This window comes from Macrobrachium rosenbergii, chromosome 12, assembly GCF_040412425.1.
Source record: "Macrobrachium rosenbergii isolate ZJJX-2024 chromosome 12, ASM4041242v1, whole genome shotgun sequence".
Classification (NCBI taxonomy): Eukaryota; Metazoa; Arthropoda; class Malacostraca; order Decapoda; family Palaemonidae; genus Macrobrachium; species Macrobrachium rosenbergii.
Window position 1 is genome coordinate 26617172 of NC_089752.1, and position 15367 is coordinate 26632538.

Below are 15367 nucleotides of genomic sequence, written 5' to 3' on the forward strand. Positions count from 1 at the left end.
ATTGTTGCCAATACATAATATCGTGGTGCAGAATTTAGTTATTCAAACATGTCCTAGATTTACCCGAGTTCAGCCTCCTAACCCTCTGACTACATCATTCGTTAAAGCCAGCATTACCTCATTTTCACAAGACAGAACAATTGATGCCAGGAGAGTTGCATCATCTGCACACTGTATTACTTTATTGTCAACATTACCAGTCATGTCACTAGTAGACTTGAAGCAACATATATCCTAGAAGGCTATTGCGTGGAACACCAAGCATGACAGATCTAGTAGTATTAAACTAGTTTACCAGACCACTGAGCTGACTTTCAGCTCTTATAGGGCTGGCCGAGTAATCTAAACTCACTAAAATCACAATCTACAATACTCTGTTGATTGCCTAAAAAGTGTGAAGGATACACAATGCATTATTATCAACACCTGTTTTACAAAGTTTATTGTAAATCAGAGCACGACAAGCAAATACATAAAAAAGTATCACTTAGACCTAGATGAACAAGTTGGACTCATAACCACTGCCAAGACTGTCTGGGTTAACATTGCAAGATCTCAAGGTATCTAAAATTTTTGTACCTAAATATTCTCTATACCAACAGGAATCAAATGTATAAATAAAAGGTGATTCTAGAAATACAAACATTAAAAGGTACATAAACATTGATCTACTTTAGGACACTAACTAGAGTACATTGTTCCTCATTGGTAGTGCGGTGGTGGACAAAAAGTGCAAATAGTGATACAAGCAACAGATTTGGCATGAAAACTCTTATTACCCCATAAATCAAAATCTACCTCCAGCCACCTCAATATATGGCTATTTCCAAGATGGCTGACACTTTTCCAAAATGGTGCCAAATTCGCTCTATATTATCATAATATGATGTTATAATACATAACCATTCTGTAAAAGTAATATGTGTTCTGTGTTTTTGATGTGTTGTCTATGATTTTGATATGTTTTTTCTTACAGCTATTTCATGTGTTGTGAGGTGTAATGAGGTGACTTTATCATGTAAGTAAATGTTGTGCAATGCTTATAAATGCTAGATATTCTTTTGTGTTCATAACATACCATCTTTCACGGAGCTAAAGTTTCAGATTCTGTAGAGAGATATTTTGGTAACCAGTTCAGATAAGTGAGGAGAGATAAGAGATCTGACGAGGACTGACAGGGTTTTTTGGCCGCAGATCGCTCATAATTGGCCTTTACTTGGACAAGTGTCCAGCCAGGAAGTGATCTGCCAATCATTTAGATAAAGGGCCAAACATATTTCCTTTCCAAGCCAAAGAATACTGTACTTATTCTGTATTCCATGTATTCTGTTTGTTGAAGAAGGAATTCTGTATTCTGGGTATTCTAGAATGTAGAAGAAGGGACTCAGGTTGTTCTAAGATTTGAAATGACTAACTGGCAGCCCAGGTTTGTAGGTATAACAGACGATGGTGGACGAGAATTAGTTAGGAAAGGAACCTGGTAACAGTAAGATCTCTCTCTCTCTCTCTCTCTCTCTCTCTCTCTCTCTCTCTCAGATCGCCCTTATATAGAAGGTTGTGAGATTTTTGGTCACTCTCCCACAAAATATAATGTTTTTTAAGAATGGTTTAAAATATCTGTGTTCTATAGCCATTGTGAAAAAGTGTGTTTTATAGATTACAAAATGGAATAAGGTAATGTGCTTATTTACTTGTATTGTATCATGTTTAAAACTGAAGTGTTGTCTTGGTGAAAGATAGTTGTGATTTTAGTAAGAGGTGAGTTTAATCTTTTTTTAAAAGTGAAGGTAATCTTTTGAAAGATTGATATAATCTTTAAACATATTTTGTCTTAGTGAAATTGCTGTTGGTATATTTATTTCTGCATATTTCTTTCTTATATGTCCGTGTTTTCATATTAATCTCATATACTCATGTGTTTATAATTTCACAGTGTTTCCCAAAGTTTGTGTTGGTGATTAATTAGTGTTTTGTTGGTGTTGATTTCATTGAGATTTCAGTGAATACTTATGTTGATTTCAATTATTAAGATTTCAGTGAACATTTGTGTTGATTTCAATTATTAAGATTTACATTATAATCTGGAGTGAGTGTTATTGTTAATCATTTGAATTTTGCTTAATTAAATTGATTCCTTGATAAATTAAAGTTTTGTGAGTTAGTCTTGGTTAAGAAATACTTAAATCTTACACTGTTGTCAAGTAATAGTAAATCTTTTGGAGATTGTGAACTCTACTTATAACTTTTGAACTTAGAAATAAATTTGTTTGTTTAAAGTTTTAAAAGCACAGTGTTTCATTTTGACCACCAGTGATTAGAGATATTTGTGTGTGTACTCAAGGTAAGTGATATATCTGACTAGTTCTCCATTGTATTTATCAAAGTGAAGTAGAACCCGGGAAACAATTATAGTATTTGATGGAGTGATGCCCTTTTTCCCCTAGTCTGTTTATAGCTTATCAGTTGTTGCCTCACCCATAACTTGATAAATTTAGACTGATGTTTCAAGTGTTAAGCAAGTTTTCAGGGATCACTGTACCTTTAGAGTATTCAGTTTTAATATTATTGTCATGAGGTTTCAAGTATCTGGCTGAAGTGAGGTAAATTTTTTGGTCTTAATATTTGTGTAATAACCAGGTACTTGATCACTTCATGACAATATTTTAAATATTTCCATTCCATATAATGACTGTGAAATGATGTCTCGGTATTCATACTGTCATTAAGAAATCAACTGAATCCACCTTTCCAATATCGCCACCATTTTTTAGCAAGTGCAACTGCAGAGAGAGTTGGGCAGCTAAGTCCAGAGCTGTAGCACTTGCACCTACCATGGCAGTCCTCCTTACATCCACACTTTTTCAGTTCTTGGCAGGATTCTGCTGCTTTTGGCAAATCTGTCCAATACGGAAGCCAGGCACCTTCAATAAGTTGCGTTCCCCGGTGTCTTGGACTGGGCATTACTGGACGGCATACTAAAGACTGGTTCCAAGTGTGCCCTGCTTGAAAGGCAGCTCTCTCTTGCAATGCTCTCTAAGAGCACCCCTCGTAGGGGGAATGCAATCATAGCTCTTTGCTTCCTTGCAAAGAGACCAAGTTTAGCCTCATTTACATCTTTATACAACCTGCCTCTGTCGTACATTAGCATCACACACTCTTAAATTATTTGCAAATCTTCATCTTCTACAGCTGCTAGTGTAGAACTTAATTCCCCCTTTCCATGAAAGGCAGACACTTTGTCACACACTAAATAAATGAAAAAAATGAAGGACTGACGCTTTTGGTCTCATGGCTGCTACAATTTCATGAATAGGTTTCCACTTCATGTCTTTTCCTATTCCAAATTTAACCCATAGTTTCTCTAAACCAATTTTTTTCCATGCTAGATACTGCTATGATGACAGTCAGTTTCTGAACTGCATGTGATTGCCTTGAGATGTCTTCATGCTTTGCAGCATGCAAAAAAAACTCTAGTATCTGCTTCTTCGTGAGTGCAGCCTTGTAGATCAGCAGTGCCCTGCTCAGCTTTGCTACAAAGTGGAGCATCCCCTTTGGTGACAATAGTGCATGCTGCATTATCAGCTTGAGGTGAAACGATTGTCTGCCAAGTATGTAAAAGTTCAGTTTTGTTCTGGTCATTTCCTGAGGAAGCTGGCCCATTGCCAGGAGTTTTTGCAGTGTTGATCACTCTGTGTGAAATCCTGTCCCTCTTTTTTTGTCTTGTTTGTGTTTTCATACTGTCTGCCCTATATACAGTACATCAAATACAATGCGTGCTTGTTTGTATTTCTGTATGTGCTTCTGTCCCTTGGACAGAAATTCAACTTTTGCATAAGACTCAAATGTAGTCCCTTTGTTGGTCTCAGAGCATTGACAAGTGCTGCACCACCCATTATGGAAATATCAGTGGCAGGTTCATCTGATACCTGCTGTTCTAGTAGAGGCAGCAGCTGTGACTTGGTGCCCTGATGCATCAGCCCATTCTCTGCCATGATGGTGGGGAATTTAGATTTTCATACTGAAAGATGAACAGGTGTTAGGATAGATTACGGTTTTCCTTTATGGTTTGCAATGACTGTTTGCACCTGGACTCTGTAACAGGCCTTTCGCAACTGAACTGTAAAATTTTGTTCTTGTGTAGTGGCCCATAAAATCTGCTCAGTGTCTTGAATATCTCAAAAAAGTTTGTGAAATGTGCCTTTCCCAGGCTCTACATAGATCTCAAGGATTTACTAACTTTGCTGTCCATAAATTCATAACTGTCTAGCATAATCAGATCCAATGAATCTTCTTCAAAAGGTCACCCATTTTTTTTATTACTTTTCCTAGATTCTAAACTATTTCATGAAACCTTTCCTGCAAACTTTGTTCCTTCATGATCCTTGCCCTCAGATTTTGGATCAGCATCACTTCTAGTCTCAAACTCATCAATCAGGTGGCTTACTTCAGGATCAGTCTCTATCCTACTTCTGAGAGCATCTGTATCTTCAAATATGCCAGTGGATCCACCATCCCCTTTCACATGAGCATTATTCTGCTCATATGCTTGGTCTATAGTCATTGAGGAAAAAGGCTGAGTGGTTTTATGAACAGTGAAATTTCCCTTTGCGAATTCAACAAATGTGTCGTTTTGGAGAGCCTCCATGTCTCTCAAATGAATTGAAAGCCACCTGGCATAATGTGCATGATAATTAAAACAAAAAAAATCTAGCTGAAACGCAAGATTTCAAAAGTTGAATTGCAGACACTCTGACTCTCGTTTTCTGATCAACTTTCAGAACTTTGCTAACTTTCTTCGTCTGCTCCCTGGATATATAGGCAGCTTTGTGCAGATGATATAAACTGTAGGTTGTCACCAGATGGGCTAGACATGTCCTCTTCATATGTGTAGCAGAAATAAACGAATCTGCTGGTCCAGGATTAGCTATTTCTCCGTCTGCAAGAGCAGCAGTCCAACCAGTCTTTCAAGAGATCACCAAGAACTAAGGCTCCTACCATTTCTAATTGCAGCCCTCCAAACATGATAAGTGTATCACCATACTGCAAAGTTCATTTCCATTGGGTTTGCTTGGCAATTGTAAAAAGTGGGCGATCAGCTGCTGGAATTGAGGTTTAACCAGGATTGAAAAACTATGAGGTTGCTCTTGCAATGTCCTTGACATGTTTGATCACTGCAAAAGAATGAGCTAACTCTTGAAAAAGAGGCAACATTGATGATAAGCTTACTTCAAAGGGCTCCTGTTGTTTATAAGAAGCATGACATGCTGCCCAAGATATGCGAACAGCATTTTCACTCTTGTTCGATAGACTGATTTTCTTAAGCCATTCATACTCATGAGAGATGTGTTTGGATAGTGCAACTTGTTGGTGCCCTATACTTCCACTCCATGAAGGGAAGGCATATTCATGTTTAAAGTGAGCATGTGGTTCACTTGTTATTTTTTACTTTGTTTCACTTTGATGATTTAGGCCAAGTTTCTGACCTCACCCTTGTTGATTGATTGATTGATGATGAAATTTAGGTCTTGAAGACCCATCAGGATTATTCAGCGCCGTAATGAAGGTGAAATATATAAATTGATGACATGATTGATAATGAATAAGTGAATGATGACATACTAGTAAAATTCAGTGTTAAAATATGAACGAAAAAATGAAGAATATTAGATAGAACCCACAAAAAATAAGTATATATTAAACTTTTATATTCAAAATATATACTTAGTATAAGAATAAATATGACAAAAATCTTTATTAAATATACTGAAATCACAACTCATTAAAATAACCAGATTCTTTCAGATAACCCATAAGGTGATCTACCTCAACGGCATCATTTAAAATCTCTAGAGTAGTCTTCCCAGTTAGTAAGTACTTTGCTCTACGGTGATTAAATTTAGGGCAGTGCACCAGCATGTGCTCAATGGACAGCTGATCACCACAGTGAGCACAGATTGGGGCACTGGCCAATCCTAAGCCGTGTAAGGATGATCTCATATTTTCTGTTACGATTAAAACCCGAACTCCAAAAATCGATACTTTTTCTAATATTTCTGTACTTCCTACTTGTCGATAAAATGGGGGAAGTCCATCTCTGCTGTCATTTTGTACGGATGTATCGTCTGATAACTGGATGCATATCCTAATGTGGCACATTACTAGTTAAGAAATCACATCTTGCAGCATCCTTTGCTTTACTATCAGCCAGTTCCTTCCCTTCTAGACCAGTATGCCCAGGAATCCAACATAACTTTACTGATTTTGTGGAGAACAGAAAGATAAAAAAGCCATTCCTGAGCCTTTTGAATTAAGGGATGGGTAGGATTAAACTTCTTTAGGGCTTCTAAAACACTCCTTGAGTCACTATATATTACTGTGGATTTAAATTTCTTATCAGATGCAAGATTTAAAGCATCAACTATGGCTGTTGCTTCAGCAGTGAATATGGATGAAGAGTCTGATAACTTTTTTATATATGATTCCCCTTCACACACCACTGCACATCCTACTCCATCTTCTGATTTTGATCCGTCAGTATAGATTTTCCTGTCATTTATATGCCTCTCATCACGCTCCAAAAACTTGTTTCTGACTTCTTCTTCCGGACTTCCTTTATTCTTTGTCTCTTTAATGCAGACATCTATTGCTGGAATAAACCATGGAGGGACAGCAGGACGTTTAATTTGTAGGATCTTCTGCATTTTTATGATTTCATCCTCCAGGTCACCCCTCTGTCTGATCTGAAATGGTATTGAAGATCTAGATCCAAAAAGACTTGAGTCACACTCTTTTAAGATCTCAAAAGAAGGATTCTCCTTCGAGATTTTCAGCCGCATGGTGTGTCTCAGACCTAGCTCATGCCTCCTTAAGTCCAGTGGTAGCTGACGAGAGTCTACATAAATACTTTCAAGGGGTGAAGTTCTAAAAGCTCCAGTGCAGATCCTTAACCCCATATTATACACAATGTCCAATTCCTTAAGTTTAGTCTTTGAAGATGAGTATACTTGGCCACCATAGTCTAACTTACATAAACCCCAATTAAAATTAGATACTACTTTTAAAATATTTAGTGATCTTTTTCACTTTCAATTTTAACTTGTCAATATGGTTATTCCAAGTGAGATTTTCATCAAAGACCATTCCTAAAAATTTTCCTTGACTAGAGTAAGGTAAAATAATTCCATTTAAGGTAAGAGTTGGGATGGTTTCCTTAGTTTGGCATCTGCAGAACCGAACAGTGACAGTTTTAGATTCGGAAATTTGAAACCCTTGCTCATTGGCCCACTTGCTTACTTTATTGGTGGCTCTTTGCATGAACCTGCTAGTAGATGCTGCATCATATCCTGTGCAGTACAGAGCCAAATCATCTACAAATAAAGAGCCTTTTACTGGTGATGATATCTTTTCTAGTACTCCATTAATGGCAATAGAAAAGAGGGTGACACTATGGACACTACCGTGAGGAACTCCCTCTTCTTGTAATAAAGGTTGTGATACATAATTCCCAACTCTAACCTTTATATATCTTTCTGAGAAAAACGAATTTATAAATCTGATAATTTTTCCTTTAATGCCCATCTTGTACAACTTTTTTTATAATACCATAACGCCATGTGGTGTCACATACCTTTTCCAAATCAAAGAAAACTCCTGTTGTTTGGCTCTGTTTAGAAAAACCTTGTTGTATTTGGTTTTTGAGAGCCTGATCAAGGGATCTAAAGTAGATCTTGTTTTCCTAAGGCCAAACTGGAATGACAAAAGCAATTTATTTGTCTCTAAGTGCCATACAAGTCTGGTGTTAATCATTTCCCATCAGCTTACAAACAACTGGTGAGAGCTATTGGTCTGTAGTTGCTGGGTAAAGCAGGATCCTTGTTTGGTTTCTTCATATGGAGGATTATGATAATTTCCAGCTCTTAGGAATAATACCAGTTTCCCAGATTTTATTTATTATATCTGAAAGAAATTTCTTTGACTTTTCTGGGAGATGTTTCAGCATTTCATAGAGTACTTTATCTTCACAAGGGGCTGATGGTTTGGCATTCTGCAAGGCATCTTTTAGTTCCTGCAGTGTTAATTTGCATTATATGGTTCAAAAATATTTTCACTTAAATCAAGAGAAATCTGGGCATTTCTAATGTCTTGGAATTCTATAAAATAGTTCTCACCATTGATATTCTCGAGAAATGTTCTCCTAATTTTTCTGTGACCCTCTCTGTTGGTTGATTAGGTCACCATTTATCTTAAGGGTAGGCAGAGGTTCAGGGAAAAACTTGCCATTTAGTTTTTTAATTTTCTTCCAAATCATTTTGGATGGTGTTTCTGAGCTAATGCCATTAATGTAGTGAATCCATGACTCTCTTTTTTCTTTTTTAAAATATTTATTTTGCTTGGCCACAGTATGTCGGTAAATAACTTTGGCTTGAGAAGTTCCACTCCTCTTATACTTTTTGTAGCATTTTCTAGTGATCTTTCTCATACTACTGCAGATTTTGTTCTATCAAGGAACTGCTGGTCTAGAGGGCTTCCCTTTGTTGTTGGAATAGAAACAATTACACTGTTGATGGTGGTGTCATTGAGGTAATTATATGCCTCTGAGATGGATGGAAATGATTTTACGTTCTTTTCCATGAGAACAGACTCACTAAATTTCTTCGAGTCTGATTCATGTACTTTCCACTTGGGAGGTGACTCAGAGGGCTTATTCTTAACTGTTTTTATATGAGTTGGGAAGTGGTCACTCCCATTTGGATATTCATTTACTGACCATTCATAATCAATGTGAACACTAGATGAGCAAAAGCTCAGATCGATACCTGAATAAGTATTGGAGTAGATGTTATGGTAGGTCATGGCTCCATTATTGAGTATAGTGATATTATGATCATCCCTAACACCCTCCAACACCCTACTCTTGGCATCTGTCGTGTTCCCACCCCGTATGGGGTTGTGTACATGAAAATCACCAAGTAGGATGAAATGAGTAAGAAGTTGATTGATCAGTAAATGAATATCATTATAAGTGAAATCCAAATCAGGAGGAAGATAGATGGAGTAAACTGTAATTTGCTAGCATAAAATGAAAGTTACTGCTACAGCTTGGAGGTGAGTATTAATTGATAGCAAGGAGTGTTGCAATGACATGCACAATAATTGCTGCACCTCCCTTAGCTCTATCTCCGATTGGTGTTGAAGAATTATATATGCTGTAATTTAACCCAGGATTATACTGTGTGCTTCCAAGCTTAGTTTCTTTTTAAATGCTAGACATAAAGATTTGAAAGGGTAAAAAAAAATAATAATAAACCTGAAGACCTTAAAAAGATATCATCAGCCGTTCATGGAGTTTATTCTCCCACCAATGGCACAAGTGAGAACTGACTTCCAAATGTCTGCGTCCCTACCCTACCCCACAGGGGATGGCACAACATGATTATAGTGGCCCAAGTGTAAGCTAAACCCGCTTGCTAGGACCAAAGGTATTACGAGAAAACTATCACCCCCACTCTAATCGTGTTATGGGCAAACTGGATAGAATGCTGAGAGTCCTATCCCCAGAACCGGACTCCCACTGGAATCTGTGATCCAACCCTAAAGAATAGTTCCACCTGATATCTCTCAGGTCCTAAAATTATCGGGCAGCTGATGGTCCTACCACAATTCCCACTATTTAGCTTCGGACATAAACCCAATCTCATTTATGAAATCTTTCCCTGTTTATCAGGTCCATTAAATTTTAGCAAAAGCAGAAAATCCCACAAAAATTAATTCAAAGAAAAATATAATGGGACTCTTGAACTCAACCCTGGGAACAGATTCCTGGGGTTCAAGAGCCCCCTCACCACATCAAGGTGGTCCCAAATCGAGGGGGCTCACCCTTGCTATCACTGCTTGGATGCTGAGACAATGACAAGCCTGTCCCATGGAAGACTGCTTATGCTATTGTGGCACTCGATTTATTGTCCAAACTGTCAGCAGTACAAGTTGCAAAGGGGCCTTTTCTTAGTGTAGTGAGACAAACTACTTCTCCCTCCACAGCCCTTGCTACAGCTGCTTCTCTAAACCCTTTTGTCAGTTCCAGAACCCTATCATAGCTGATGCTGATTCCATTTTGATGATGTGTATTAATTAATTGCTTCTTTCTGGTTTTTGGAAAGACCAAAAAGCCGAGGTATATAAGGAAATGGTAGTTCTATGGACCTGGAATGTCTGGTAACTTTTGAAGATGATGGATTCTTCTGACAGCTGAAGTAAAAAGTTGTGCTAAAACTAGATCAGTAGATGATGATCCATATTCAAGTTGGGACTTTATATCTCCACCAATTTGCAGCATACTTATAAATTTCAGCAAACTTAGTGGTACAGATTCTCTTCAAGTGTCTGCTGTTAAGGTTACATCAAATTCTGTCTCATGTTCAAGCATCTGCTTCCTCGATGTTTTGGCCACTTTGGCCATAATTAGTGCATCACTGTAGTCACATGCCATGGCTAGGGCCTTTCCCACTTACCTCTTGTAGGCAAGCCAAATCTCTCTTCCCGTTTTGAAGGCCCCCATTTCTGGGATATGGGCAAGTACCTGTTCTTTCAATAGTGTTTAGTGCACAAAGGAAGCATCAACATTCAGCTGTTCCAGTCTTATCATAAAGTTCTACAATTGTGAAATAACAGCACCCATCTTTAGTCAACTGCTTCTCTCACATATGTATCACAAGCTCAGCATAAGCATGGACACATGCCTCTTGTCTATACTGAGCATAATGATCTCCAGTTTTCTGGGAATTCAGCCAAGCTTTTCCCTGTTGAACATGCCTGTTAGGCAAGATGGGTGATACATATGGTCCAGCACTAAGCTTGGCCAAATGTTTCTCATCCAGAAAATTGAAGGCACTTTGTTGCAGCTTTTCATGTAAGGGCAATGTCATGGCCAACCATAAATATTTGATTGGTGCTGGTTTATCATAAATAAAGCAGATTCCGTCTTTCTCAGTCTTAGATTCCCCTGCATCTCTTCAGCTGTCTTTTTGGGTATTATGTGTGAATTTTGCATATGGGGAATCATCTTTTGTCTTGTGCAATGACTTCCTTTTCATTTCCAGTGTAAAGGCGTCAAGCAGCTCTTCATTTCTGCATTAATCACGTCATGTATATTGCCTGTTATTATTCCATATTTTTATATATCTCTCCAAATGTATTATTGTCCGGCCTTTCCGCCGATGTATGTAACCACCTTTGTACGTTTATTGTAACACGAATTATTCTCATTTATATGTCATCTAAGAAACACAAATTCTTGCCCGAATGCGTGACATGGGATCAGCAGGTCGGTGACCACCTTTCCGTATGCATTCCTCGATGTATACCTGCTTCCGATAAATAAATCAGTCATACCCAGACCTGTCGTCTTGAATCTCACAACTGATGACCTGAGGAGTGACAAATAAACATGTGGTTTTGGCCCAGCCATTAACGGACTAAATACGGCTGTATTTACCTTCGGAGAGCCTTTAGCGGACTCAAAATGGCGACACAGTCTAGGCCTCTGAAAGCTCCTTCCTCAGAGGAAACCCATGCCATTAACAGACTAATAACGGTGTCCCCGCAAGGGCACGTTTCGGCATTTCGAACGGTTTTGGCCCTCGCCATTCATGACTCACATCGACGACTTGAATTCTAACACCATTAGCAGACTAAATACGGTGCATACTCGTGTTTTGGTGTGTGACAGTAAAGATGGCAGAGTCTGAATTACAATGCGAATCTGGAAACGCGGAAATCGTCTGCGTGCCCCTTTCACCCACAAAGCCAGATGTGGTGAAGCTCCCCCCGTTTTCGCGCCAGAACACAGTATCTTGGTTTCTGCGTGCCGATGCTCATTTCTGCGTGGCGCGCATCACAGATGAGAAGACCAAGGCAGACGTTACCATGATGACACTACCTGAAGAGGTCTTCAACAAAATCTCCCCATGGCTTGACTCAGCCAGACAAGGTCACGTACTCGGCCTTGCGAGACAAGCTGATACAAACATATTCCATGCCCATCCCCAAAAGAGGACGGCTCACACTAGACCTATTGACCCAGCCCCTAGGGGAAGCATCACCCAGCGACGCCTGGGATGAACTACGAGGTCTAGTAACACTACCGGGCGCCGATGCACATGGGCGCAGGAAGGAAATCAGCCTGACAAAAGCAATATTCTTGCGGCGGTTTCCGCAGGAGGTAAGGGGACAAAGTAAAGACGCAGATGCCCTTCCCATGGACGAGCTGGTCGACGTCGCACAGAAAATCCACGAAGCCACAAGTAACAGCAGTGGCCACGAAAGACAACGTCTCCCGACCAGCAGGATTCTTCATCAGGGACGAAATATCAAAGCGGCGCCTGCTGGTTGACACGGGGGCTATGCAGTCGGTGTTCCCGCCGTCGGAGAAGGACTACACCCGGACAGCTGACTCCACGCCCTCCCTGTTAGCTGTGAATGGAACTGCCATCCGTTGCTATGGAACCACGACCCGCACAATCTCCATCTTGGGCTGCAGGTGCCACTGGCCTTTCGTCATCCCGGAGGTCAAGTTCCCCCTCCTGGGCGCTGATTTCCTGGGACACCACGGACTCCTGGTCAACGTCGGCAGGTAACGCCTCCTCAACACTGGAACCTGCCACTCCCAACCACTCTCCACCGGACCGGGGATGCCCGCCGTCTGCTTCACAGCCTCCAAAAATTATGCCGCCCTCCCCCAGGAGTTCCCGGAAGTTTTTAAACCAGAGCTTCGCCAGTTACTGGGGGCTGGGGCCAAGCACGGCATCTTCCACCGCATAACTACAACAGGGCCCCCCAACTTGTGCCAAGTTCCGTCGCCTGCCCCCCCAAAAACTACAAGACGCCAAACGGGCCTTCACCGAGATGGAGCAAATGGGCGTCTGTACCAAAGCATCGATCCCGTGGGCATCTCCCCTACATATGGTAAAGAAGTCAGATGGCTCCTGGAGGCCCTGCAGAGACTACCGTCATCTGAATTTAGTTACCACACCAGACCACTACCTCCTGCCGAACATGCAAGACCTGACGAGTGCCCTTCACGGGCAAAGGTCTTCACTAAAATTGACTTGCTTAAATCATACTTCCAGGTTCCTGTGCATCCTGACGACGTTCCAAAGACAGCCATCAGCACGCTGTTCGGGACGTACACCTTCTCCTACTCCATCTTCAGCCTCAGGAACGTGGGGACCACATTCCAACGCCTGATGGACACCATCCTGGGGGACCTGCCCTTCTGCGTCTGTTACATAGACAACATCCTTATCTTCTCCAGGTCTCCAGAGAAACACCTTCACCACACCCGCGCCATCCTGAAACGCCCGCAGGAGAACAGATTAGGCCGCTTTCACACGTATCGACTTTACGCCGTCCGCCGTCCGCGGCACGACGTCGTCCTCTCAAATAACCATGGATGTCTATGGGACGCTTTCACACATATCGACTGGCGCCGTGAACGACTTGCGCGCGTCGACGGCCGCCGTTGTCAACGGGCGCCCATTTGGAAACGGCTCGGCGTCGCGCCATCGACGGCGTGAAATGTACACAGGTCTCTATGGACATGTTCACACATGATGGCGTTCCGCCGTCTGTACTGGACGGCTCGAGTCGCGACACTACTTTAGTTGTTTCCTGACCACAGATGTGTGCATAGTATTGCTCGCCAGTCAGAATGGAAGACGTTGACATAGACGTTGAATTGTTAATTAGCCTGGTTCAAGAGAGGCCTGTTCTCTGGGACAAAAGCCTTGAAGCATACAAGTCCAAGACTGAAACTACTGCAGCATGGAGGGAAATCTGCAATCACCTGAACCCGGACTTTGAGTCTATGAGCGACGATGCAAAGAACAAATTCTTTACTCATTCTGAAGTAGTTGAAAAACTGTTTTGCATCCCTTCTGAGTTCCTCATAAAGTGTCACAAAAGCTCCAACCACTGGTCTGGCAACATTGATATTATGGACCCACTTTCTGCCGTGTGAACGATGTTTTTTCTTTTTAGATATAAGTAATATAGGTAGAGCAAGTGGTCCTGTGTGTCCATGATGAAAGACTGGAGGCAACTAGCAGGTGGACGGCACAGGTCGTGCCGTTGCCTGGACGGCGTCCGCCATCAACACAACGGCGCTCTCTCTGGAATGCACGGCGCTGGGTCGTAGACGGCGGACGGCGTAAAGTCGATACGTGTGAAAGCGGCCTTAGTCGTCAGGTTCGACAAATGCACATTCGGGGCGGAAAAAATAGATTTCCTCGGACACGAGATCTCCCCAGCAGGAGTACGCCCCATGGCCTCAAAAGTGAAAGCAATAGAAAAGTTCCCAACACCGCAGACAATCAAGGCCCTTCAAGAGTTCCTTGGCATGGTGAACTACTTTCGCTGTTTCATCCCAGGCATCGCTCGCATCGTGTATCCCCTGACAGTAGTCCTGAAGGGCAAGCCAAAAATGCTGACATGGTACGCTCCGCAGCAACAGGCGTTTGAAGAGACGAAGACAGCCCTCGCGAGTGCCACCACCTTGACGCATCATAACCCCACCACTGTCCCGAGACTCACCACCGACGCCAGCAACATTGCCTGCGGGGCAGTGCTCGAGCAAATAGTCGACTGCGCCCCCCAACCTCTAGCCTTCGTCAGTCACAAGTTGTTGCCTTCGACAGAGCTGCTCGCAATCTACCAAGCTGTGCGGCACTTCAAATACCTGCTTGATGGTACTCAATTCACTATCCTCACAGACCACAAGCCCCTGGTACACGCATTTGCGAAGGCGGGCGACGTGTGGTCGACAAGGCAGCAGCGACACTTGGCCGCCATCTCCAAGTTTGGTTGCACCATCACCTACGTCCCCGGCAGTAAAAATCCAGTGAACGACGCCCTGTCACGGGTGGAAATCAATTCCCTCCACCTCAGCATAGACTACGAGGACCTGGCAAGGGAGCAAGCAGCAGACCCGGAAACGGCAGCCTACAGGACGACACTGATGGCACTCAAGTGGGAGGACGTGCCCTTGGGAGGTTTGGGCACAACGCTTCTCTGCGACACAAGACCAGCTGCCCCCGCCCCCTGGTCCCCACCTCAAGGAGGAAGAAGACATTCAACATCATTCACGGCCTCTCCCACACATCAGGGCATACAGAGGCGCGCCTGATGACTGAAAAGTTCGTGTGGCACGGCATCAGGAAGGACGGCCGCCAGTGGGCGAGGAGCTGTATCCCGTGCCAAACCAGCAAGATCACAAGGCACACAATATCAGGCATTGGTGATTTCCCCCAACCTCGTCAGAGCTTCGGCCACATCCACATAGACGTCAATGGGCCTCTACCGCAGTCTGGGTGTG